Source organism: Scyliorhinus torazame, chromosome 15 (assembly GCF_047496885.1).
Source record: "Scyliorhinus torazame isolate Kashiwa2021f chromosome 15, sScyTor2.1, whole genome shotgun sequence".
NCBI lineage: Eukaryota > Metazoa > Chordata > Chondrichthyes > Carcharhiniformes > Scyliorhinidae > Scyliorhinus > Scyliorhinus torazame.
The window spans coordinates 188,486,611-188,514,254 of record NC_092721.1 but is presented as its reverse complement, the minus strand read 5'-3'; the positions used below and the strand labels follow the sequence as shown (position 1 = coordinate 188,514,254).

The window sequence follows — 27,644 nt, the reverse complement described above, 5'->3', positions numbered from 1 at the left end:
CTTGTCATGCCGGACATGACAAGAAAAAGCAGGAAGTTTAGTCAAAAGATGACAGTTAATTGAGGGCAATGACCAGTTTTGAGGATGAATTGAATGGGAAGCAGGGACGTATTGACAGTATTGAGTTATGGTGGAGATTTGCAGGGCTGCAGAGAGATTAACACAGATACGGGGCGGGATTCTCCGTCGACTGATACCGGAATCCGAAAACGCGATCGGGTGGAGAGTCGGTTCCGGCGCCGAAAACGGGGCGGGCACCGATTTCACGGCAAATTGCAATTCTCCGTTGCCCCGACAGGGGCCTCAATGGTTTCCAGAACACATGTACAGTAAACACCGCGAACATGTCATTAGCGGGCCCGACCCGGTATTCTCCGGCGCCTCCGCGATTCTCCGCCTCCAATTGGCCAAATTCCTGACGGCGAAGTTCACTTGTGCTTTTAAAGTTTGTGAAACCGGTGCCGTGGCTGCTGAGGGAGAGGGAGGGGCGACAGAAAGTGTCCAACATCGCCATAGTTTGCTGACAGTCATGCCGCTGGCCGGGGGGGGGTTTCTGCCAGGGCCGGGGGGATTGGGAGGGGTTAGCGGGAGTTGGCCAGGAGGTGGGCTGTAGGGTAGGGGTGGACGGGAAAGAAGCAACATTGCCGCGACCAGCAAGGCAGCCATGCAGCTGCGCATGCCGCTGGACTGCTCACTGTGTACTTAGGGCCACAGGCCATATGGGTGTCCCCCAGGGCACCCCCCTATGTGCCCTCTGGCCCCAGCCGACCCATCAGTAAGATGGGTGCGACCGGTGCCATCTTATTGGCTGGGATGAGTGTGTGTAGTGAGTGTAATGTGTATGTGCAGCTGCAGCTTGTCAACCTGCCGAGTGTCAATCACGGACCCGGTGAATCCCCTCATTGGAAATGATTGTGTTCCACGTGGCCCCGGTGCTAGCCCCTTAGCTGAATCGGTCCAGGTGCGGTGCCAGTTTTGCTGCCGTGAAAGTCCACGAATCCTGCCGCGGTGTCAACACTTCGGGCGAGATTCTCCAATTTGCCGACGGCGAAATCGTGTTCAGCGATTGGCCGGAAGAATACATTTTTACGCCGAAATCGGGGCGGCGCCGTTTTTCAGAAGCCCCGCCGTCTCAAAAACGCGTAGTCGCTGAGTGCGCCGCATGCCGTCGGGACGGCCTCAGGACGTCACCTGAGGCCCTCCCCCGATGCTCTGCCCGCGGTGGGCCGACTTCCCTCCAGCATCGGCCATGCGGCCTCTCAGTTTTCGGAGACCCCCAAGCAGTAAAGGGGGGCAGTATGTCATGGTCAGCAGTGACTTGGAAGGGGCACCGGCGGTAAATGTGTACGCTCCCAACTGGGTCGACACAGACTTTATAAAAACGACCCTGGCAGAAATCTCCGAGATTGATACGCACCGACTGATTATGGGGGACGGCTTTAACTGCGTACAGGACCCGCTGTCCGACCAATAAAACCCCAGGACGGGGAAGAAGACAGGCATGGCTCAGGAACTGGGAGCATTTATGGAGCAGATGGGCCCGTGGAGGATCCTGCACCCAGGAGAAAAATAATTCTCGTTTTTTTCACAAGTGCACAAGGTATATAACCGTATCGACTTCTTTGCAGTGGGGAAATCGGTGCTTCCAGGAAATACAGGAGCGGAGTACTCTGCGATAGTCATCTCCGATCACGCTCCACACTATGTGGATGTGAGATTGGGGACAGGCCGTGCCCAGCGCCCCACATGGAAGTTGGACACAGCCCTCTTGGCCGAGAAGGCCTTCGGCCAAAATACATCGCAGGCCATAGACGACTACGTGACTAACAAACGGAACGGGGAAGTCTCATCTTCCACGTTCTGGGAGGCACTGAAGGCTGTGATCCGAGGGGAAATAATAGCCTACAAGGCACGCAGGTATAGGGAAGAGAGGGCAGCCAGGCAACAGTTGATCGACTCCATCTTGGAGGTAGACAGAGAATACTCCGAGGCCCCGACCGTAGAGCTGCTGGCGGGGAGGAAAAAGGACCTGCTATCCACGAGGAAAGCAGTGTACCAACTCCGCCAGATATGGGCGACCTTGACGAACACAGAGAAAAGGCTGGCCGCCTACTAGCTCACCAGCTGAGAAAGCAGGCAGCCACGAGGGAAATAGCTCAAGTAAAGGATAGCAGAGACAGACTGGTAGCGGAACCGAAAGAGGTCAACCAAGCATTTGCGACCTTCTACCGAGGTACACCTCCGAATCCCCCGGTGGGGACGCAGGGATGAAACAGTTCCTCAACGGACTGGAAATGCCGGTTGTGGGGGAGGACAGATGGGGGAGCTGGAAGCACCAATAGATCTGGGAGAAATCATGGAGAGCATCAGCTCCATGCAGGCGGGGAAGGTGCCAGGACCGGATGGGTTCCCGGCGGACTTCTACAAAATATTCGCACCGGCCCTGGCCCCACATCTGAGGGATATGTTCACAGACTCGCTGGCAAGGGGCACTTTGCCTCCTCCGCTAGCACAGGACACAATCTCACTGATACCCAAAAAAGATAAAGACCCGATGGAATGTGGATCATACAGACCCATTTTGCTGATGAATGTGGATGCGAAAATACTCGTAAATGTCTTGGTCAAAGGGCAGGAGAACGCTGTACCAGAGGTGATCGCTGAAGACCAGACGGGCTTTGTCAAGGGTAGGCAACTCACCCAGGCGGCTGATGAACGTAATAATGCCCCCCTCCGGGGAGAAAACACCAGAGGTGATCGTCTCCCTGGACGCAGAAAAGGCCTTCGACAGAGTCAAATGGAAGTACCTCATTGAGGTACTGGAACGGTTTGGGCGAGGAGCAGGATTCACCGCCTGGGTGAGATTCCTGCACAACGTTCCCAAGACGAGCGTTCGAATCAACACCACCAGCTCTCAATACTTCCAGCTACAAAGAGGCACATGGCAAGGATTCCCGTTGTCCCTGCTCCTGTTTGCGTTAGCAATCGAACCTCTGGCGATAGCCCTAAGGAGTGCGAAAAACTGGAAGGGCTTCCAAAGAGGAGACAGAGAGCACAGAGTCTCACTCTAAGCAGATGACCTGCATCTGTACGTCTCAAAGCCACAGGAAGGACTGAAAGTAATCATACAGATTCTAAAAGAGTTTGGATTCTTCTCAGCTTACAAACTCAACCTGGGCAAACGCGAGGCATTCCCAGTGAACCCAAACGGGAGAGGGACAGAGCTGCAGGGACCCCTGTTCAAAATAGCCCAAAACAGATTCCGATACCTGGGGATCCAAATAGCCAGAGACTGGACACAGATCCACAAACGGAAACTGACCAGCTTGGTGGAGGAAGTCAAAAAGGAGCTACAGAGGTTGGACGCACTCCTATTCTCCATGGCAGGGAGAGTGCAGACGATCAAAATGAACGTGCTGCTGAGGTTCCACTTCCTGTCTAGGACCAGACCGATCTTCATCCCCAAGGCCTTCTTCCAGAACCTAGATAGCTTAATTATGGTGTTTGTGGGAGGGGGGGGGGGGGGGGGGGGCGGCCGGGGGGGGGGGGGGGGGGGGGTGATGGGTGCACGAACCCAACTCGGAGTGGGTACAGGCGGAGGAGGCCTCCTGCAAGGGAGCGACCCTCCGGACCCTGGCCACGGCAGCACTCCCACCCCCCTCAGCAAAATACACATCGAGCCCAGTGGTAATGGCCACACTGAAAATGTGGGGCCAACTAAGACAGCACTCCGGGCTGACCAAAATGTCCCCCATGGCCCCCATCTGTGGTAACCATAGATTCCCGCCAGCCATGCTAGACGCAATGTTTGAAAAATGGAGACAGGACGGGGGAACGCTGACAGTTAGGGACTTCTACGTATGGCACAAACGAGCGACACTGAACGAACTGACGGACGAATGGGAATTGCCAACAGGACAGGAAATTAGTCATTTACAACTAACACATATCCTCCGCAAAGAGACAATAGGATACCCCAGGGCCCCGGAGACTACACGACTAGAGGACCTGATGACCACGGACAGTAAGGAGGGGGAACTCTGTGGGAAAATATACGGACAGCTACTGGACAGAGCCCGAACACCACTGGGCGCAACCAGATGGAAATGGGAGGACGAACTGTGGACAGAAGTGGGGTGGGGACTCTGGAGCGAAGCACTGAGCAGGGCCAACTCCACCTCCTCCTGCGCAAGTCTCAGCCTCATGCAGTTCAAAGTGGTGAACAGAGCGCACCTAACCAGAAACAGAATGAACAGGTTCTTCTCTGAGGTTGAGGACAAAAGTGAATGGTCACAGAGAGACCCGGCCAACCACACCCACATGTTTTGGGCTTGCCCCAAGCTTGCTGGGTTCTGGACAGCCTTCTCCGAGGCAATGTCCAAGGTTGTGGGGGTGAGGGTGAAGCCATGCCCAATAGTGGCAATCTTCAGGGTATCGGAGCAGCCAGAGTTACACATGGGGAAGGGGGTCGATGCCCTAGCTTTCGCTTCCCTAATCGCACGCCGGAGAATCCTGCTCGGCTGGCGATCGGCAGCACCACCCGCAGCTGCAGACTGTCTCGCTGACCTATCGGAATTTCTCCACCTGGAGAAGATTAAGTACGCCACCCGAGGGTCGGAGGATGGCTTCCTTACTGCATGGGGGCAATTTGTCGGCCTGTTCCAAACCCTGTTCAAGGCCAAAAACAGTCAATAGAGAGGGAAACTGGAAGGAGTAGAGAGGGAGAAAAAGACAAGGAGCACCGCCAGGGTCGCACAACCCGGGGTGGGGGGATGGCGGCAGAGAGTTTGAGATGGGGAAAGAGGGATAACACGGGGGGAGGGGGGAAACTGCCCCCCCCAACTCATCCACCAAAATAAGGGGAACCCCCCTGTATCGACCAAGGAGGATAGCAAGGAGGGTGGGAGACGGGGAGGGGTTCGGGAAAAGGGGGGCTGGGGAGTGTGGGGGGTGGGGGGGGGGGGGGAGGATGAACTAGATGGCAGCAATCTGTAAATAAAGCAAAGTAAGATAAAAAGCCTTTTTGCGTTACACTGCACAATAAATAAACACGAACGTCAATATGAAATATAATAATTTGACATTTAAAAAAAAAAAGTTTTGGGGGACCTCACGTGCCTGCGTCCACCGCCACCACAGTCGGGTGTTGGGGTGGGGGGGGGGATCCGTTCCGCTGACTGGTGGGGCTTCGGCAGGGGCTGGAGGGACTGGTGGGGGTCGGTCTGGTGTGGCGACGGGGGTTACCGGGGGGGGGGGGGGGGGTCACGATCTGGCAGGCTGGGTCCGCGCACAGCCGGCGCCATGTTGTACGGCGTGGCCGCCGTGCGATTGCACGGCCACGGAGCTGGCCATTCTGCGTCCGTATATGCAGGTAAAGCCGGGGGGGGGGGGCTTTACGTGACGTGGCTCTAGCCCCCCCCCCCACCGGGCGGAGCATTGTTGCGGGGGCAGCGCGGACTTTTTGGTTGGAAGATCAGACGTTTCCTCCAGACATAGCCGCAAAATCGGAGAATCCAACCCTTAGTCTCAAGAAAGGAGAATCCAGCTGATGAATTCTTAGCTTGACAGTTCTTGTGACATCATTATTTTTCCTGTACTGCAGCCAATGCTTATGGCATTTACAAGCTCTGTCATCTCTCCCTATCCCTTCTGACTAACTTGGCTGAGCATTCATCACCCAGAAAGTCCTTTGTGCTGCTGATTTGGCCCCTGACCACTTCTGTTTCTGCATCTGAGTGTCCAGGAGCCCTGGTTAATATGATCCCTCCTTCTGCTTCACTGCATCACCAGCAAAACATTGCTTGCCTCCAATGAGCTGCAGACTGCCTTTGTAAAGCACCTCCCCTGTCAGATGGCCTCCATTCTCCTAATCTGTGAGTTGCTTATAAGAAGTGCAATTAGCTTGACTAATGCTATGAAAATTACCCATTTGCATTCGCTATCGTCTCAATTTAACAGAAACGGAGGCACCTGGATGGGTACATGAATAGGGAGGAAATAGAAGGGTATGGACTGAACAAAGAACAAAGAACAAAGAAATGTACAACACAGGAACAGGCCCTTCGGCCCTCCAAGCCCGTGCTGACCATGCTGCCCGACTAAACTACAATCTTCTACACTTCTTGGGTCCGTATCCCTCTATTCCCATCCTATTCATGTATTTGTCAAGATGCCCCTTAAATGTCACTATCGTCCCTGCTTCCACCACCTCCTCTGGCAGCGAGTTCCAGGCACCCACTACCCTCTGCGTAAAAAACTAGCCTCGTACATCTACTCTAAACCTTGCCCCTCTCACCTTAAACCTATGCCCCCTAGTAATTGACCCCTCTACCCTGAGGAAAAACCTCTGACTATCCACTCTGTCTATGCCCCTCATAATTTTGTAGACCTCTATCAGGTCTCCCCTCAACCTCCTTCGTTCCAGTGAGAACAAACCGAGTTTATTCAACCGCTCCTCATAGCTAATGCCCTCCATACCAGGCAACATTCTGGTAAATCTCTTCTGCACCCTCTCTAAAGCCTCCACATCCTTCTGGTAGTGTGGCGACCAGAATTGAACACTATACTCCAAGTGTGGCCTAACTAAGATTCTATACAGCTGCAACATGACTTGCCAATTCTTATACTCAATGCTCCGGCCAATGAAGGCAAGCATGCCGTATGCTTTCTTGACTACCTTCTCCACTGTGTTGCCTCTTTCAATGACCTGTCCCTAGATCTCTTTGACTTTCAATACTCTTGAGGGTACTACCATTCACTGTATATTCCCTACCTGCATTAGACCTTCCAAAATGCATTACCTCACATTTGTCCGGATTAAACTCCACCTGCCATCTCTCCGCCCAAGTCTCCAAACAATCTAAATCCTGCTGTATCCTCTGACAGTCCTCATCGCTATCCGCAATTCCACCAACCTTTGTGTCGACTGAGTTAGGGCATTATGATTGGCACAGGCTTGGAGGGCCGAATGGCCTGTTCCTGTACTGTACCTGTCTTTGTTCATTGTTCTATTTCCTTATAGGTGGATTGGTCAATATGTACTCGTTGTCTTCCGAATGATCTTTGAACTAATTCATTCTAAAAATACAATGCGGCAGGGAGAAATTAGAATACTACCTGCCCATTAGAAACTGGGTGAGTGGTTAATATATCCTGGATTACTTACCCGTCAAAATCCTGGATGCAACACTGATGGGACAACCTCAGGAGGAGACCGTGAAGGATCATCCACTCTGCATTCGTGATTGAACGGTATAACTTAACACTCTTAGAAATTTACACCTCAATGCTGAACTTTAACATTAGAGCAAGGTCATTCAGGGTTAAAGTCAATAAGTACGTTTTTTTTTTAAAATCACAAATAGAAGCAGAAATCTGGAATCTTCTTCCCCAAAAGATTGTTGAGTCAAGGCCAAATTAAAATTTCAACGTTCTGGCCAAAATAAAATTGTTAGCGAATTGTTGTCTGTCAGCAAATTGAGGAATTATGATATTTTTCTCTTGGTAATAACACCGTCATATTCTCATACACTGGAAAACAGGGGGTGTGATTGGTGGAACTGGATTGGGAGACAGGGCGACAGCAAGGGTCACAGCCTCAGTAAGAAGGTGTGAAAGAGGTGGCTTTGGGATGTTAATGAACAGAAGGAACCAAGAGGAACATAAAGAAGGATTTACAAAAGGCAATGAAAGAAATAGTTTGAAGTGGGTTGACACCAACAGTTTCACAATGGACTACAGGGGTTGGATTCTGCTGTTATTGTTTCTGCTCTGCACCCTGGACTATACATTTTGTTCATTCTGACAGGTGGTCAGCGGGGGTGGTTGGAGGGTTTCTTTCTGCTGGGCTGACCGGTCTCACCACTTTGCCTTCAGTGGGTAAATGCCCTTTTGAGCCTTGTTGCGACCAATTGCACAAGGATCACAGAGTAAAAGTGTGTTTTGAAGATATTTAGTTCCTATTTCTGTTTGGAACCCCACCCTCCCAAAGCATGCCATGGAGATGGGCCCTGGTGGTTACATTTTTTTTTGTTTAATTTATCTGGATCATGGTGTCAAGGGCCCAGGTCCATGTGGAGTTTGTACATTCTCCCCCTGCCTGAGTGGGTCTAACCGCCAAAACACAAGGTAGGTAAATTGCCCCTGAATGGCAAAAAAGAATTGGGTACTCTAAATTTAAAAAGCAAAATACCCGGGTGTTAGTCAATCATCTGGATGTTACCGACAAACGAAAACCATCAGGGTATGAGGAGCAAGTTGGCTGACGTGGACTGGTAAACTGATGGGAGACCGGGAATAGCTATTATTTAAGGAATTATTACATATTTACCAGAGGGTTGATTAGCTCAGTTGGCTGGACGGCTGCTTTGTGATACAGAGTGAAGCCAACAGAGAGGTTGAACTCCCACATTGGTTGAGGTTAGCCTTGAAGGCCTTGGCCTTATTAACATTGCCCGCCGCCTGAGGTGTGGTGACCCTTAGGTCAAATCGCCACCAGTCAGCTTGCTCTCTCTTTCTTTCTCACTGTCTCTCTCAAAGGGGAAAGCAGCCTGTGCTGCCCTGGGACTTTGCAACTTTTATTTCCCATATATACAACAAATATGAGTTCTAGTAAGGAACAACATTCCAACAGGAAATGTGATTCAACCGTGGCTATCGAGAAAAGTAAAATATGCCATTAGATCAAAGGAAGGGGCTCATAAAGTGGTCAAAATGGGCGGGACGGTGGTTAGCACTATTACTTCACAGCTCCAGGGTCCCAGTTTCGATTCCCGGCTTGGGTCACTGACTGTGCGGAGTCTGCACGTTCTCCTCATGTCTGCGTGGGTTTCCTCCGGGTGCTCCGGTTTCCTCCCACAAGTCCCTTAAGACGTGCTTGTTAGGTGAATTGGACATTCTGAATTCTCCCTCTGTGTACCCGAACAGGCGCCGGAGTGTGGCGACTGGGGACTTTTCACAGTAACTTAATTGCGGTGTTAATGTAAGCCTACTTGTGACAATAAAAATTATTATTAGACATGAAAAACATAGAACATACGATAAATACACAATGTAAATACATAGACATAGACATCAGGTGAAACATACGGAATGTAGTGCTACAGAGTGGAGAAAATGTATCGAGAGACCAGTTCAGAAATGATGCATCAGTTGCTTTTTGTCTGTCAATTATTGTTGGCATCATGGCCTCAAATGTCATTTTGCTGGTTTGATCGGGTGCCAGTTTGTTATTCCAGATTTAACTTTTGCCCGTTTGTTTCTGTTTCCCTGACTCTGACTTTCCACTTGGGTCGACTCGTCCCAAAACAAAACCAATTTCCCATTTGAAGTATTCTCTGACTGAAGTGTAACTGGGGATAGTTTGTATCCGCTATGGTTCCTCACACTGCAGCTTCTGTAACATGGAGAGGCAATGAAAGAAAAGGGCATTGGGGGCCCCAGTGGCTTTTTCAACATTGAATTTAAAGAACTGAACTCCAAGCAATGGAACTGGAACATCCAAAAAGGCTGCAGCGTTTGACTGAGCTGAGCGCTTTCATTAAGGCTGCATGTTTTCACTCTGGGCTTGTGAGGGTGCGGTAGGGTGTTTGAGATCATTGCACTAAGTTGGTGAAGATAGCCTGTCTTTTCTGAGCGATCGTAATGCTCTTGAATTTAAATCAACCACATATATATATATTTTTAAAAATATATTTTTATTCTCCTTTTTCACGTTTTCTCCCACATTTACACCCATCAACAATAAACAATAATCAGCAAGATATGTCAGTCCCCATAATAACAACGATCCCATCCGCCCACCAACCCCCAAACCTCAGCCCACATGTTTACATAAACAAATGACAAAAAGGAATCAGGGATTACCCATAGTCACCCTTAATCTACACAGCCCCCCTCCCCCCCCACCCACCCCCCCAACTAATGTTCGATGTTATCCAGTTCTTGAAAGTGTATAATAAATAGTGCCCATGACTTGTAGAACCCCTTCATTCTTCCCCTCAGTTCGAACTTAACCTTCTCAAGGGTCAAGTCTTCCAACAGGTCCCCCCACCACGCCAGGGCACTGGGTAGAGAGGCTGCTCTCCATCCCAGCAGGATCCGCCTTCGGGCGATCAACGAGGCGAAGGCTATGATATCTGCCTCTGCTCCCGTTTCCAACCCTGGCTGGTCCGACACCCCGAATATGGCCTCCTGGGGACCCGGGTCCAGTTTCACACGCACCACCTTGGAAATTACCCGAAACACCTCCTTCCAGTACTCCCCTAGCTTTGGAAAGGACCAAAACATATGAACGTGATTCGCAGACCCCCCCCCCCCACAACGCTCACACATATCCTCTACTCCTTCAAAAAATCGGCTCATCCTCGTCCTCGTGAGGTGCGCTCTACATATCACCTTCAGCTGTATCAGCCCCAACCTCGCACATGAGGTGGAGGCATTCACTCTCCGGAGCACCTCACACCAGACCCCCTCCTCTATAACCTCTCCCAGCTCTTCCTCCCACTTTGCTTTGATCCCTTCCAGTGGTGCATTATCCTCTTCCAGAATAGTTCCGTACACCGCTGGCACTGCCCCCTTCTCCAGTCCCCTTGTCATCAACACCTCCTCCAGCAATGTGGAGGCTGGTTCCTCTGGGAAGCTCTGTATCTCCTTCCTGGCAAAATCCCGAACCTGCATGTACCTAAACCCTTCTCCCTGCTCTAGCCCATACTTCACTTCCAGCTCCCTCAATCCTGCAAACCGACCCCGAAGAAACAAATCTTTTAGCGTCTTAATCCCCTTCTCTTCCCATTTCCGAAAACTTCCATCCCACCTCCCTGGCTCAAATCTGTGGTTCCCCCGAATCGGCATTTCCCTTGACCCTAAACCCAACCCGAAGTGTTGGCGAAACTGCCTCCAGATTTTCAATGAAGCTATTATTACCGGACTCCCTGAATATTTCCCCGGAGCTATCGGGAGCGGCGCTGTTGCAAGTGCGTTCAGCCCCGACCCCCTGCACAAACTCTCCTCCATTCTGACCCACTGAGAATCCACCCCTCTGACCCAGCTCCGCACTTTCTCCACGTTCGCCGCCCAGTAGTAGTACAACAAGTTCGGGAGACCCAAACCCCCTGCCTGCCTTCCCCTCTGTAGCAGCACCTTTCTCACTCTGGCCACCTTCCCTCCCCATATGAATGAGGTAATCCTTCCCTCAATCTCCCTGAAAAAAGTCTTTGGCAGGAAAATCGGTAGGCATTGAAAAATAAACAGGAATCGCGGCAACACATTCATTTTAACCGCCTGTACCCGACCTGCCAGTGACAGAGGAAGGCCATCCCACCTTGCCAGATCAGCTTTCACTCTCCCCACCAAACTAGTGATGTTGTACCTACGAAGCGTCCTCCACTCCCGGGCAACCTGCACCCCCAGATACCTAAAATGAGTCCCTGCTCTACGGAATGGCAGCCCCCCTACCCCTGCCCCCACCCCCGGCCGAGACACCACAAAGTACTCACTCTTGTCCAGGTTCAACTTGTACCCTGAGAAAGACCCAAATACCCGCAGTAGCTCCAATATTCCTCCTATCGACGCACTCGGCTCCGACACATACAGCAGCAAGTCGTCGGCATATAAGGACACCCTATGCTCTATCCCCCCCCCCCGCACTATTCCTTTCCATGCTCCCGAACTTCTCAATGCGATGGCCAACGGCTCAATTGCAAGTGCAAACAGCAGGGGGGACATAGGACATCCCTGTCTCGTCCCACGGTGGAGAGAGAAATATCTCGAACTGATATTATTTGTGCGGACACTCGCCCTCGGTTCCTTATATAATAGCTTTACCCAGTTCACAAACCTTGGTCCAATCCCAAACCGCTCCAGCACTGCCATCAGATACCCCCATTCTACCCGATCAAACGCATTCTCGGCGTCCAATGCCACAACTACCTCTGTTTCCTTTCTTTCCGCCGGTGCCATAACAACGTTCAAAACCCTCCTAATGTTCGAAAACAGCTGCCTCCCTTTCACGAACCCCGTCTGATCCTCCCCATCTCCTTCGGAAGGCACTCCTCCAGCCTACCCGCCAGTACCTTCGCCAACACTTTTACATCCACATTCAGAAGCGATATGGGCCGATACGACCCACACTCCGTCGGATCCTTATCTTTTTTTAGTAACAGGGAAATCGATGCCTGCCCCAAGGTTTGCGGCAACACCCACTTCCCTATCGCCTCCTCAAACATCCCCACCATCAGGGGTGCCAACCTATCCTTAAATTTTTTATAATATTCCACCGGAAACCCATCTGGCCCTGCCACCTTCCCCGACTGTATCCTCCCAATCGCATCCTTTATCTCCTGCTCCACTATTGCTCCTTCTAATGTATCCCTGTCCCCCTCCCCTAGCCTTGGGTACTCCAACCCATCGAGAAATTCCTGCATCTCACGGTCTCCTCCGAGTGGCTCTGACTTGTACAACCTCTCATAAAACTCCTCAAAAACCTTGTTAATCAGCACTGGGGCCACCACCAACTTCCCTGCCCTCTCCTTCACCTGAAGAATTTCCCTTGCCGCTGCCTCCCTCCGGAGCTGACCTGCTAACATACCCGCTTTATCTCCATGTTCATAAACTGCACCCCTTGCTCGTCTCAGTTGGCGCACCGCCTTCCTGGTGGACAGTCGGTCGAAGCTTGCCTGTAGTTCCTTCCTGTTTTCCAGCTTTGCCGGGTCCCCATCCTCTGCATACCTCCTATCTACCTCCAACATTTCATCTATTACCCTCTGCCGCTCCAACCTCTCCTCCTTATCCACCCTAGCCTTAAACAAAATTACCTCACCTCTCACCACCGCCTTTAGCGCCTCCCAGGCGACTGCCTTCGACACCTCACCGTACAATTGAAACCTACATATTCCTTAATTACCTTTTCAATTTTCTCACAGAATACTTGGTTCTCCAAAAGCCCCACATCCAGTTTCCACCCTGGTCTCTGCGCTGCCCCCTTCTCTAGCACCATATCCACCCAATGTGGAGCACGATCTGACACAGCAATTGCAGAGTATTCCGACCCCTTGACTTCAGCCAGCAAAGCCTTCCCCACCACAAAAAAGTTGATCCGCGAGTATACCTTATGAACCGCTGAGAAAAACGAATACTCCCGTTCCCTTGGGTGCAGGAACCTCCAAGGGTCCACCCCTCCCATTTCCACCATTAGCCCAGCCAGCGCCTTCGCCCCCCCTGATGGGACCAGCGAGCGCGGCCGTGACCTGTCCAACCTTGGCTCCTGCACCAGGTTCCAGTCCCCCCCACAATCAGCTCATGCGTGTCTAAGTCGGGAATAGCCCCAACCACCTTCCTCGCGAATCCCACATCGTCCCAATTGGGACCGTATACACTTAACAGCGCCACTAATCTCCCCTCCAATGCCCCTGTCACAATCACATATCTACCCCCCTGATCTGCCACCACCTTCTCCATCTGGAAGCGTACCCTTTTGCTGACCAGCACCGCTACCCCTCGAGCCCTTCCATCAAATCTAGAGTGAAACACTTGGCTAACCCAGCCCTTTTTAAGTCTCACCTGGTCCTTCACCCTCAAGTAAGTCTCCTGCAGCATTGCTACATCGGCTTTCAAACTTTTAAGATGTGCAAGCACCCTTGACCTCTTGACCGGACCTCCTAGCCCTCTCACGTTCCACGTGATTATCCTTACTGGGGGTCTCTCACCCCCCCCACCTTTCTTATACACCATCACCATACCATCGGGCCCTGCCCCATAAGCCAGACCCGCCCCTGTCCATTGTTAACATCGAACCCCTTCCCCCCCTCCCAAGAACCCCCCCTACAAAAACATCCCCCAACATCTCTCCCTCCACCCCCTCTTGCTCGCCTCGTAGGCCCATTGAAGCCTGCTACCCAGGCTCCAACGTCCGCAGTCCTCCTCTCACCTCACCCCCATTCACTAACTGACTCTACTTAGCTAGCGCGGGTGGCTCCCCCCCGCCAATATCTCTCGCCCCCTTCCGCCCAGTCCCAGAGGCATCCGCAGGGACGGGTGGGTCGACGTTTGGTCCTTCAATACACAATACAGCATGCATGGTTAGACACGCAGACAGGGAGGGGTAAAGGGGGTATGGGGGAAAGGGGGGAAGGGGATAGGGAGGATGGGGGGAAGGGGGGATGGGGAAGGAGGATAGGGGGGATGGGGGAAGGGGGGATGGGGGAAAGAGCGGATGGGGGGAAGGGGGATGGGGGAAGGGGGGATTGGGGGATGGGGAGGGGGGGATGGGGAAAGGGGGGGTGGGGTAAAGGGGGGAAGGGGGAATAGGGAAGGAGAAAGGGGGAAGGGGGAAAGGGGGGCAGGCAGTGGATGTCTCACTTGGCGATGCGCCCCCGACCTCTGCATCCGCAACCTCCCGGTCCTCGGGTCCGCCTGCAAATTCCAGGGCCCTCTCTTTATGAACGGTGAGGGGCCGCAATTCAGGTGGACCCCCTCCGGTCCTCTCACGCTCCCGGTTGTTATGAGCGTGCTTCTCCTGTGGGGGGCGGCGGGGGGGGAAAGGTGAGGATGACAGGGATAATGGGCAACAGTGTTAGGCGGACATATACATGCGGACCTAAGGTTGTGTGTATGTTGGCAGAGGCTCACACCCCATCCTGCCAATGCAGCCTGCATGGGTGGGTGCAGCCATGTCGGTTTCAGCTTGAGCTGCGCCGCCCATCCTGGGGCGGGGGGGGGGGGGGGGGGGTGGAGAATGGGGGGGGGGGGGGATACTCACCCTGGCTGTCCTGACAAGGTCATTGACCTTCTTGTGGCACTGGATGCCTGCCCTGGCTGCTACAGCCACGGCGCTGACGGCCTCTGCCACCTCCCTCCACAGGTGCCGGCTGAGGTTAGGTGCGACCCTGCGGCCGTGTCTGGGGCCTCCCTCCTCTGCTCCACTGCGTCCAGGAGCGCCTCGATTTCCTGCTCCTGGAACCTCAGAGCTGCGCGGCCGGCGGCCATTGTGCCAGGTCTCCGGCGGGGGGGGGGGGGGGGGGGGGGCGTTTTGTTCTGCGACGCCGTGCGCGTCCGTGACGGGTGATGACGTCGCGATTGCCGTCACGCCGCTGCAGCGTCAGAGGTTTTCTGACGTTCCGGGTGGCCCGACTCCGGAATGGTTCGCGCCGTTTTTGGGGTCGGCATCGGGCCATCCCACCAATTGCGGGAGAATCCCGCCCCAGCTCTTTGGTTTTGTCGCTGTGGAACTGGACTATGATAGCTCGTGGGGAGTCACCAGGGCGAAGCTTCAGCCAAAGGGTGCGGTGGGCTGGGTCCAACTCCAGGGTTCGGGGAACGTGTCTTCGCCAACCATATTTTTAAAAGGTTTGGATATAAACTGAGTAGGGGGGTGGCCTGCAGATCCCTCTGATAACCCCACAATTGGCAGGTTCTGTCGTCTGGACACTCCTCCAGGTCAGCAGCTGTACTCCTCAGCGTCACATTCTCTTTCCGCACCGCAGCCAGCTCAGATTCCAATGCGCCGATCCTGTTGCTGTGGCCAGAGAGAACTGTCTCCGTATCAGTGATGGTGCTGGCGTGGAGTCCACATTAAGGGGAGTGGAATCGAGGGACGATCCGATGGAGGGGCCAGCGCTTCCAAGGCATTTTTCAGTTCCAGAGCCAAACTCGGTCAAGACCTGTCCAGCCTGCCGATCAGGATTTTGCTAAGAGTGTGGGATGTTAGAAACGCAGGAGAGATGGCTGCCATCTTGATGGAGTCCGGACTGGCAAAGTATCCACATCAGTTCAACTTTTCTGGCTAAAATACTTTACATTTTTTGTCATTCTTACAGGAAGTTTGCTGCTTACTCATTTCAACGGTTTTCCCGGACTCAACTATCGATTCGTGGCACCGTAGAAGGAAGAAAAAGGGGTGGCACGATGGCGCAGTGGTTAGCACTGCTGCCTCACAGCGCCGAGGACCCTGGTTCGATCCCGGCCCCGGGATACTGTCCTTGTGGAGTTTGCACAGTCTCACCCTGTCTGCATGGGTCTCACCCCCACAACCCAAAGTTGCCAGGGTAGGTGGATTGGTCATGCTAAATTGCCCGATAATTGGAATTTTATTTGGTAAATAGGTTAAATGTCAGGGGAAGACACCGCTTGCGCACTTCACCTTCATCACTCCACCAGAGGTCCCTCAGCCCAGCACATTCTAACACACAAGAATCACCACATCCAGAACCTTCAGCTACAGAGAAGAGGGAAAAAACCCGAAGGGAAGAATCCCCGACCTGACCTCGGAATATTAGCCACTCAGCAGGGCCTTGACTAACACTTCCCCCGATCCCCCCCGCAACCTCCACACCGACCAAACACCTGTAGTGGCTCCACTCATCCCCATTATAAATGCGATAAGGGTTGTCCCAAAAACACTCCCTTCCCATAACCACAGGGAATGCAGCACATAAATAAAAAACTGCGTACAGAACACGGGCGGGATTCTCCGGCTCCCCAGACCCGTGTTTCCTGGCCGAGCTACGTACGCAGCCGGCGGGATTCTAACTACTGCCGCTTGTCAATGGGACTTCCCATACTGCAACCGCCCCATACCGCTGGGAAACCTGCGGGCCGGGACACGCTGCCAGTGGGAAAAGTGAATCCCAATGACTGGAGAATTTTGGACCCCCTTTCACATGATCGACTCAATATGGGTTTTGCTAAGACAGGCTGGCAGGGGAATCTCGCCCTCGTGTTTACACCCCGTGCGCCCTTCCTGGAGAAAAAAACAACAATAAATAATTGATAACATCATCAGAAAGGAGTAACACCCAGGATTATTGAAAGGTTTCTGGATATTAACACCATCTATGATGCTCGAAAAGGCCAAAGCCATGACAGGATCATCAAAATCCCCTCAGGATCTCTGCAGGGTACCAATAAACGAACCACCTTCACTTCCACAATGCTGCAACCACAACGCCAAGCGATCCAGAGTCAAGGCCCCAGCCGGGGGTGGGGCGCGGCGGGGGGGGGGGGGGGTTACTTGAAAGAGTCAGCCTTCTCCAACCCCTCGTGAGGAGCATCGAGAATAGGACAATAAAGGGCCAGTGCTCCGGGGGCCCAACCAACCCCAGGCCTCAAAGGCCTGCTCCATCGAGCATGATATTCCCAGCCTCCAGATCCAGACAACTAAAGCATGGCAGCCAATTTCCAAACTCAATCGGGACTCGCCTCTCACTTCTTGCCAGGGACCAGGTTCGTGGACACTCTTTGTCCGGCCCCTACTGCCTGAACATACCATGCAGTAGGATCTCAACGAATTGAGGGCGGGCCTTTATCAGGGAAAGCGCTCTTTCGAATACAAGGGGTGGGATTCTCTGTTGGCTGACGACAAAATCGCCATGCTCGGCCTCCTCGAAAACGGTGTCATTTGCGACGCATGCGGCGCGTTGTGGCAACCGCATTCGCATCTCATTAGCGGGCCCACCCGCGATGCTCCGCCTCCAATGGGCCAAGTTCCCGACGGCGCGGTCCACGTGTGCACTCAACAGTCGTGAGCCTGGCATGGCGGCTGCGGAGCGAGAGAGAGAGAGTGTCCAGCACCGCCATACCTCGCCAACAGCCGTGTCGCTGGCCGGGTCCTTCTGCCAGCGCCGGGGGGGAGTAGTGAGGGCTGGCCAGGAGGTGGGCTGTAGGGTCGGGGCGGACGGGGATGTGGTTCAGCACAACCAGTGCCATCTTTTCGGCTGTGATCGGTGTGTGTGTGTGTGTGGGGGGGGGATGTATAGTCTACGTGCGGCTACAGCTTGTCTGCCCCGCACGTGCCCATCACGGACCCGCCGATTCCCGCACCGTTTTCCGTGTGTTCTGCTGGTATTCCATACGACGCCGGTGCTAGCCAGTCACCGGTTGTGGAATTGGTGCTGGTGTGGCACCAATGTTTCTGACATGGAACTCCACAGATCCTCTGTTGGCATCAGCACTAGGACTCAGAAACAGAGAATCCAGCCCAAGGAATTTCTCCTGCGCCTCCACCATTCTCCCGAGGAGACCTCGCTGCTCCTCAACGTGAACTCCAAAGGCTTGCACCACGGAGCCAAGGTGCTCATCAGGAACATCACTCTCAACGGGTGGTCGTCTTCCCGCTGCACACAGCACCGCCAGGGGGCAGGCCGACTCACCAGGAACAACCCCACTGCAAGCTGGTCTCCGCCCCAGCCTGCCAACCACCATCCAATGAGGATTGTCTACGATTTAACCCAGCTCCTTATCACAAAACTCCAATCAGGATCATCCGGGGATAAAGTGCCAAATTTATATCCCCCAAAAAAGAGACATCCATGAAATGTGCACTCGGATAAAATAAAGGATTAAAAGACCAGCAGAGCCAGAGCGCTCGAAAACGTAGCCGCTCCCGTGCTCACATCGTGTGACCCCCCCACCCCTCACCCCTCTCCACAGTCTAAAGTTGTTGAACTCAATGTTAAATCTCGAAGGCTGTAACTGTCTAATCGGAAGATGAGGGGCTGTTCTTCCAGTTTGCGTTGGGTATCACTGGAGCATTGCAGCAGGCCAAGGATGGAATGGTTCGGGGTATGTAGCGCAGTACCTCCTTATCGAGGAGAATGGGCAATGGGCAGTAAATACCAGCCTTGCCAGTCATACCCACACCTCATGAATGAATAAATAAAAGTTGCAAGGATCGTGATCCTGCAGCGTTCGGAGAATCGCTCATTTCCTTGTGAGTGAGATTAACCAGTGCTTTGGTGACTCCATTGTTTCACAGAGTACAGAAGCCACGTGGAACAGACGAACAACGGTGCAGGAATTGCCAAGTCCGTGATGGACACGCGCAGGGCTGACAAGCTGTAGTCGCACATTGATTATACAGTACAGAAAAAGGCTATTCAGCCCATCGAGTCTGCACCAACCCTTTGAAAGACCACCCTACCTAGGCCCTATCCACCGCCCTGTAACGTCACCCTAAGGGGCAATTTAGCATGTTCAATCCACCTGCCTGCACATCTTTGGTCTGTGAGGAAACCGGAGCACCCGGAGGAAACCCACGCAGAAAAGGGTATCACCTCACACAGATAGTCGCCTGAGGTGGAAATCGAACCCAGGTTCAATCATGATTCGTCATGTAGCTCACCAGATTCAGGGATGATGTCAAGAAACACACCTTCACACTAATGGTGGTGCAAATCTGCAACTCCCTCCCTCAAAAAGCTGAAGGGGTCTGGTTGTAAAGTTCCAAACTGAGATAGTCAGATTTATGAGGATGTTAAGGGTTACAGAGCCGAGGTCAGAATTAAGAGTGAGGCCAGTCATGATCTAATTGGGGAAAGCGGGCAGCATAATCAAAGATCCCTCCCACCCGGCTTACTCACTCTTCCAACTTCTTCCATTGGGCAGGAGATACAGAAGTCTGAGAACATGCACGAACAGACTCAAAAATAGCTTCTTCCCCACTGTCACCAGACTCCTAAATGACCCTCTTATGGACTGACCTCATTAACACTACACCCTGTATGCTTCATCCGATGCCGGTGCTTATGTAGTTACATTGTATACCTTGTGTTGCCCTATTATGTATTTTCTTTTATTCCCTTTTCTTCTCATGTACTTAATGATCTGTTGAGCTGCTCGCAGAAAAATACTTTTCACTGTACCTCGGTACACGTGACAATAAACAAATCCAATCCAATCCAAAAGGGGATCTGTTAGGGAGAGCTCGCATAGAATCGGCATGCTCCGGCGCCATCTTGGTTTCAAAGCCAATTAATTTTTTCCAATTAAGGGGCAATTTCGGGTGGCCAATCCACCTAACCTGCACATCTTTTCGGTGTGGGGGTGAAACCCACGCAAACACGGGGAGAATGTGCAAACCCCACACGGACAGTGACCCAGAGCCGGGATCGAACCTGGGACCTCAGCGCCATCATGCTGCCTCTGCTCATGATTCTGATCACTGCTAAGTCAGGCTCCCATTTGTGTTGCCACATATTATGTGCTCATTCTCGAGCCGAGCTTCGAACCCCACATTCAGTCGAGGAGATGTCTAATTTTCCAACTCACCAACATTGTTCATGTCTGTGCCTATCTCCCCCTCATTAGAATCTTCCTCCTTACTGACCCTTCCACGCTCCCTTCATGAAGTCCCACCCTCCTTAACCAGTTCTCCAACTCACATCCGAATCCAATCAGGTCACTCACCGAACGCTTCGATTCCTCCCAGCCCCACTGCATTTCCACTCCTCAGCACATTTGTTTAAAAACCCTGGATCTCATCTGCAAATCCCTCCGTGTCTTCATCCCACCCCATCAAACATGGGATAGACTACAAGGTCTTCGCTACTGATGATAAGGTAGTGACCAAGGCCCTGGTGAGAACACACCTGCTCTGCTTTGAAATAGTACAACGGGATGTCGGCGCGGTGACACAGTGGTTAGCACTGCTCCCTCACAGCACTATGGACCCGGGTTTGATTCTGGCTTTGGGTGACTGTGTGGAGTTTGTACATTCTCCCCGTGTCTGCGTGGATTTCCTCCGGGTGCTCCGGTTTCCTCCCACAGTCCAGAGATGTGCAAGTTACTGTTATGGGCAAGGCGTTTTCAAAACCCCAAATGTATCATGGAGCTCAACCAACCTCTCTCTTTAATGGATCTGTTGCTTTTCCTAGCACATGGCTTTTCCCTAGGTGTGGGATTACAATTATGGACATGTGGGTTTTTAAACACAAAACACTGTTTATTCCGTGAACTCAACTTAACATCTTAAATAAACAGTGGATCTCTTAACACCCCTTACTTCAAAGATAACTCAGGAAATATTGCAACAGTAAATAACTCCTTAAAATGTTCCTTCAAACTTCCAAGAGACTTAACACCTTTAAACAAAATCACATCAGGTTAAAGGTTTTACTATTATGAGTTTAAATCACCCAAATGATCCAGAGATGGTCTTTTATGGCAGGCATCACAGCTCACTGCAAAACACAGACACATACAAGCTGTTTTTAAAACCGCAAAACTAAACTGCAAAATGGCTGACCTGAGCTCAGCCCCACCCACTCTCTGACATCACTGTTTTCTTAAAGGTACATTGCTTAAACATCCATGTCTTAAAGGTACTCTCACATGACACCTCCCCCCAAGAAAAAAAATAACCCATCAACTTCAAGATGGTTTCATTTTTCACTTTTGCACCATCCACTAAGAAAGGTACACAGTAAATATACTTTTACATTTCACAAAATAAAACCACACGCAAACAGGCATAATAATATAGTCCATTTTTCTTTGCTCTTCTTCCTCCAACCGAAATCCTTCTCAATTGACAGTCTCTTTGAACAAAGTCTCTGCACAATCCATTAATTCCTCTACTCCTCGGCATTTCTCTTTAGAATCAGATACTTATGTTCAATCTGACCACAGAGTCCCTTGCAATTCTCCAATACAGGAACATTGGTGATCACAGCTTACAGGCAGTCAAATACTTATTGAAAGTCCGCTGTCCATTGAAATCTTTTACTTTTCTTCAGCAATTCCATCAGTGGAGTAATCACGCCACAAAACTTTTGCACAACTGTTCGATCAAATTAATTCATGCTCGGAGATCGCATTATTTCCCTTCGTCTTGAGGGTATCGGAAACTCCGCATGGAAAGTGATTTGGGCTTCTCCAAATTCACTTTCGGCGAGGTTCATCACCAAACCCGCCTCTTGAAGTCGATCAAAGAACTCCATACGATGTTTTAAATGTTCTCTCCATGTCTGGAAGTTGGAAATAAAAGCAGATTTCCCCAATTTCTCAATGCAATCCTCCAAACGTGGGATAGGATAAGAGTCCGTTCTTGTAACTGCATTCACCTTTCTATAGTCCACACACAACCGTTGGGTACCATCTGGTTTAGGTACCATCACTGTGGGTGAGCTCCATTGGCTGCAACCCACTTCAATTATGCTATTCTTCAGCATACTCTCAATTTCTCTGTTAACCTGTGCCAATTTTAAAGGATTAAGTCTATATGGATGTTGTTTGATAGGAACAGCATTTCCCACATCTACATCATTTTAGTACTTCCCAATTTATCTCTACAAACTTGCCCATGTGATATCAATAACTCTTTCAGGTCAGTTTGTTTTTCCTCTGGAAGGTAACTTAACAATTCATCCCCAATTTTTGAGAACATCCTCATTTTCCAATTTAATTTGAGGTATGTCAAATTCACAGTCATCTGGATTTGGTTTGTCACTTTGACTTGGAATCATTAAAACCTCCTTTTTCTCGCATTCCCTTTCAAAGTACCTTTTAAGCATATTCACATGACACACTTGGTGAGTCTTCCTTCTATCTGGTGTTTTTACCACATAATTCACCTCACTTAATTTCCTTTCAATCTGATATGGTCCACAAAACCTAGATTTTAAAGGCTACCCTACCACTGGTAACAACACTAAAACTTTATCCCCACTGGCAAAAGAACGAACTTTGGATTTCTTGTCCGCTACTCGTTTCATCACTTTTTGTGCAACTTTTAAATGTTGTCTAGCCAATTCACCTGCTCTATTAGAATTGTTCCCTAAAATTTGACACGTAATCCAATAGTGTAATTTCTGATTTCTCACCCACCAATTTTTCCTTAATCAATTTAAGTGGTCCTCTTACCTCATGACTAAAGATTAGTTCAAAAGGAATAAATTTGGTAGACTCATTAGATGCATCCCTAATTGCAAACAATACAAATGGGATTCCTTTATCCCAATTCTCTGGATAATCTTGAAAATACGCCCTCAACATTGTCTTTAATGTCTGATGCCACCTTTCTAACACTCCCTGCAATTCTGGATGGTACGCAGTTGATTTAACTTGTTTTATTCCTAAGCTATCCATAACTTCTTTGAATAACTTTGAAGTAAAATTCATTCCTTGATCCGATTGAATTTCTGTGGGTAGTCCATATCTAGTAAAGAATTTAAGTAACTCCTCCACAATCCTTTTAGCTGTAATATTACGTACTGGAATGGCCTCTGGAAACCTAGTAGACACACCCATTACATTCAAAAGATATTGATTCCCACTTTTTGTTTTAGGAAGCGGTCCTACATAATCAATTAGGACCCTTGTAAAAGGTTCCTCAAATGCTGGAATGGGCATTAAGGGCGCTGGTTTTATCACTGCTTGAGGTTTCCCTATCACTTGACATGTGTGACATGGTTGACAAAATTTAACTACATCTTTATGTAGTCCAGGCCAATAAAAATGTTTCTGGATTTTAGCTTGAGTTTTCCTTATTCCCAAATGACCTCCCACTGGTACCTCATGTGCAATTCGCAACACCTCCTTTCTATACCCTACCCGCAATACTACTTGATGAACTTCTGCCCACGTTTCATCCGCCTGCACATGTAAAGGTCTCCATTTTCTCATCAAGACATCATTTTTACGGTAATAACACTCTGGTATACTCTCAGATTTCTCTTCCGTATATGCTTTCTGATATATCCGTTTTATTTCTACATCTTTCTGTTGTAACTCCACCAATCACCAATTTTCCTGAACTAAAAATATCCGCCTCATCCCTCACCTGTTCTCGTTCTTTTTCAACCATCTGATCAAAAATCGTTTCTGATAATTGCACTTCAACTTCATCTTCACCCTTTGATTTCTCCTCTTGTTTTAACCTGTGACTTTGTGACCTTGCTGCTACACAATCTGGAAAAATCCCAGGATATTCGTCCTCCAACCCTTCAGTTGTCTGATTTTCCAATGGCTTATCAACCACAGTAGCATCACTCCCACATGCGATCCAGCTATATCATTACCCAGATAAACTGTGTTCCTGGAAAAGATAGTTTATCTATTATTCCTACTACCACTTCACCACTCTTCACTGGACTTTCCAACCTTACCTTATATAATGGAACGCTCCTCCTCTCACCCTGAATTCCACATATCGCCACCTTTTCTGGCAACATTCTTCCCAAATTACATAATTCCTCATCTCTTACCATTAAAGATTGACTAGCCCCTGTATCTCTTAAAATTGTGACTTCTTTACCTGCTCCTCCTGATACGCATGAGTAAACTTTACCCACACAAGTAAATTCTTTAAATACATCTGGCACCTTCTTAACAATGACTTCTTGAACAGGCTGTACAATCGTTTGCACCTCCTTCGCTTCCCTTGGGTTTTCCTTTACCACTCTAACAAATCCCACTGTCTTATCCTTTTTTACCACATCAGCCTTCCCAGTGCTTTTCTTTAACCACCAACACTGTGACTTTACATGGCCTAGTTTATTACAGTGAAAACATCTGAAACTTTTCACTTCTTTTCCACCCTCCTGGATTTATTTTTAAATCTGAGGTACACTCTCTTTATTGTCTCCCATCAGATCAACTTTACCTTTACCACATGAGTATTTCTCATGTCCCCAGTTTCTCTCCCTCACCGGCTGAAACTGATGTCAGAAACCAATCTTTGATTTATGAACTAATTCATAATCATCTGCCATTTCCGCTGCTAATCTCACAGTTTTAACCCTCTGTTCTTCCACTTGAGTTCTCACTCCATCAGGAATTGAATTTTTAAACTCCTCCAAAAGTATAATTTCTCTGAGAGCTTCATACGTTTGGTCTATTTTCAAAGCCCTTATCCACCTATCAAAATTATTCTGTTTGAGCCTTTGAAACTCCATGTATGTTTGACCAAATTCTTTCCTTAAATATCTAAACCTTTGTCTGTAAGCTTCAGGCACTAGCTCATATGCACTTAAGATGGATTTCTTCACCACCTCATACGTTCCAGATACCTCCTCCGGTAGTGATGCAAACACTTCACTAGCTCTACCTACCAGCTTTGTTTGAATCAGTAACACCCACATGTCCTGTGGCCATTTCATTTGTTTAGCTACCTTCTCAAATTAAATGAAAAAGGCTTCCACTTCCTTCTCGTCAAACCTTGGCAATGCTTGGACATATTTAAATGGATTCCCATCAAGCCTTCGACTATGACGCTCTTTCTCACTATCCTCTTCACTATCATCCAACTGTATGTTTCCCTTTACGTCTGCCAATTTTAACTGATTGTCATGCTTCACGGCCAATTTCTGAAGTTCAAACTCCCTCTCTTTATCTTTTTCCCTGATCTGTATCTCCCTTTCTTTTTCTTTTTGTTCTGCTAGGGCTATTCTTTCTTTTCTCCTTTCTTCACTCTCCTTTTCTTTTTCCTCTCTCTCTCTTTCTCTTACTTTTTCCTCTCTCTCTCTTTCTCTTTCCTTTTCCTCTCTCTCTCTTTCTCTTTCTTTTTCCTCTCTCTCACTCTCGTATTCAAGCCGCTTTAATTCTTTCTCATGTTCCATTTGTTTAATTTGCAACTGAATTTTTGCCATTTCCAATGAGTCAAACTCTATCTCAGGCAACGTTAAATGCTTAACCACCGCCATAATTACCTCATCTTTTCGCATTTTGTCAGGTAATGTTAACTGCAATGTTCTTGCCAAATCTAACAGTCTGCTTTTTGTTTCTGTCCGTAAAGTACTACGTGTGACATTCTCCACCCCCAAAAACTTCTGAGCCTCTAAAAGAGCCATTGTTCACAACACTCTCCCCACTTAAACTAAAATACCACACCGGAAAAGCAACAATCCTTCACTGTCTTTAAGTTCGCAAAAGCCAATCCAATAGATAACTTTTATCCTCCTCGAGCCCCCAATTGTTATGGGCAAGGCATTTTCAAAACCCCAAAATGTATCATGGAGTTCAACCAACCTCTCCCTTTAGTGTATTTATTGCTTTTCCTAGCACACGGCTTTTCCCTAGGTGTAGGATTACAATTATGGACACGTGGGTTTTTGAACACAAAACACTGTTTATTCCATGAACTCAACTTAACATCTGAAATAAACATTGGATCTCTTAACACCCCTTACTTCAAAGATAATTCAGAAAATATTGCAACAGTAAGTAACTCCTTAAAATGTTCCTTCAAACTTCCAAGAGACTTAACACCTTCAAACAAAATCACATCAGGTTAAAGGTTTTACTATTATGAGTTTAAATCACCCAAATGATCCAGAGATGGTCTTTTATGGCAGACATCACAGCACACTGCAAAACACAGACACATACAAGCTGCTTTTAAAACTGCAAAACTAAACTGCCAAATTGCTGACCTGAGCTCAGCCCCACCCACTCTCTGACATCACTGTTTTCTTAAAGGTACATTGCTTAAACATCCATGTCTTAAAGGTACTCTCACATGACAGTTACCCTTCCATCAGGCAGGAGATACAGCAGTCTGAAGACCCGCACATCCAGTCATAGGAACAGTTTCTTCCCCACAGCTACGAGACTCCTCAATGACTCTCCCTTTGTTTGGCCCTTCTTCCACACTGTAACCAATCAGTATTTGTCGATGTACCATTTGTCAATGTACTCTGTTGATTATTCTTTCGTCTACTATGTACGTACTGTATACGTTCCCATAGTCGCAGAAAAATACTTCCCACTGTACTTCAGTACATGTGACAATATATATCAATCAATCAAACGTTACGTGGATCAGCCATGATAAAAATTGTCCCCTAATGTCCAAAGATATGCAGGTTAGGTGGGGCTATGTGGTAACGGGGATATGTTGGGGGAATGGGAACAGGTAGGGTGCTCTTTCAGAGCGTCGGTGCAGACTCGATGGGCTGAATGGCCCCCTGCTACACTCTAGGAATTCTATAGTTCTATTCAATGGGATCTTTCACAGGGAAAACAGGATAAGTTTTCTTCTTGACAGATCTCTGGCAATGCACTCGGAACTAGATCCCAAACAGCAGAGGCTCCTCTGCACACTATACTTGAAAGCAATGGAGAAGTCACCTGGTGGAATTGGCACCCTGAATGGCAGAGCACTAAGATTAGCCCAGGGTGATAGTGTGGGATGAAGGTTTCCTCTCTGTGGCCGAACACAATAACATTGGTTTAAGACACTTTGGACGGGATTTCATAATGGGCGATCGGGCGGAGAATCCCTTTTGACGCTGAAATTGGGGGCGGCGCGTTTGACGCAGCTTTCGTATGCTCTGCCCCCTCTGAAACGGTGTCACCGTGGCGCGCGCCACACAGCATTGGGATGGCCTCAGCGCGTCACCTGAAGGCCCTCTCCCGATGCTCCCCGCCCGATGGGGCCGGGTTCACGGCGGCGCGGTTCACTCATGGTCTCAGCCGTGCAGAAACCCGGCATGGCGGCTGCGGTCTGTGTCCACAGTTGGGCGGGAGCCGTGCTGCTGGCCGGAATGGGGGGCTTCCGTGAGGGCTGGGGGTGTCCAGGAGAGCACTTCTGACAGTGTGGCTGCTGAATCAATTAGTGGAGTGAGAGTAGTAAATGCAAGTGAGGCCTTCAATGGTGATTTTGATGCTGTCCAGTGCCAGGGACGGGTTCAGTTCGCCAATTCACTTTCCACAAGGAACATTTCTGGCCCTGTGAGGTTTTAACAACCGAATATAGTGCCAATTTAAAGAAAAAGGCTCTTGTAAAATCTTGATTGCACTCACTGTCTAGAAATGTACCTCCCTGCAATTGCTGCTGAGCATGGGTAATCCAGAGAAAGGGATTTCAATGTGCAAAGCTGATTCACGTCTGATTAATCAATGAATCAGTGTTGTTACGTAATGCAGCATGGAAA

General features: G+C 49.6%; 1 protein-coding gene across 2 annotated transcripts in view; it reads left to right on the top strand.

The window, feature by feature from the left end:
• LOC140392069 (interleukin-5 receptor subunit alpha-like) overlaps nucleotides 1-27,644 on the top strand; it is a 204,791-nt gene that overhangs the window by 33,276 nt on the left and 143,871 nt on the right. The window contains exon 1 of one of the 2 annotated variants that reach the window (XM_072477298.1): nucleotides 7,169-7,251. The exons of the other annotated variant lie outside the window; for it this stretch is intronic. The gene's annotated coding sequence lies outside the window, so the exon portion shown is untranslated. Of the gene's footprint in view, nucleotides 1-7,168; nucleotides 7,252-27,644 lie in introns of those variants that run through there. 2 annotated transcript variants of the gene reach the window in all.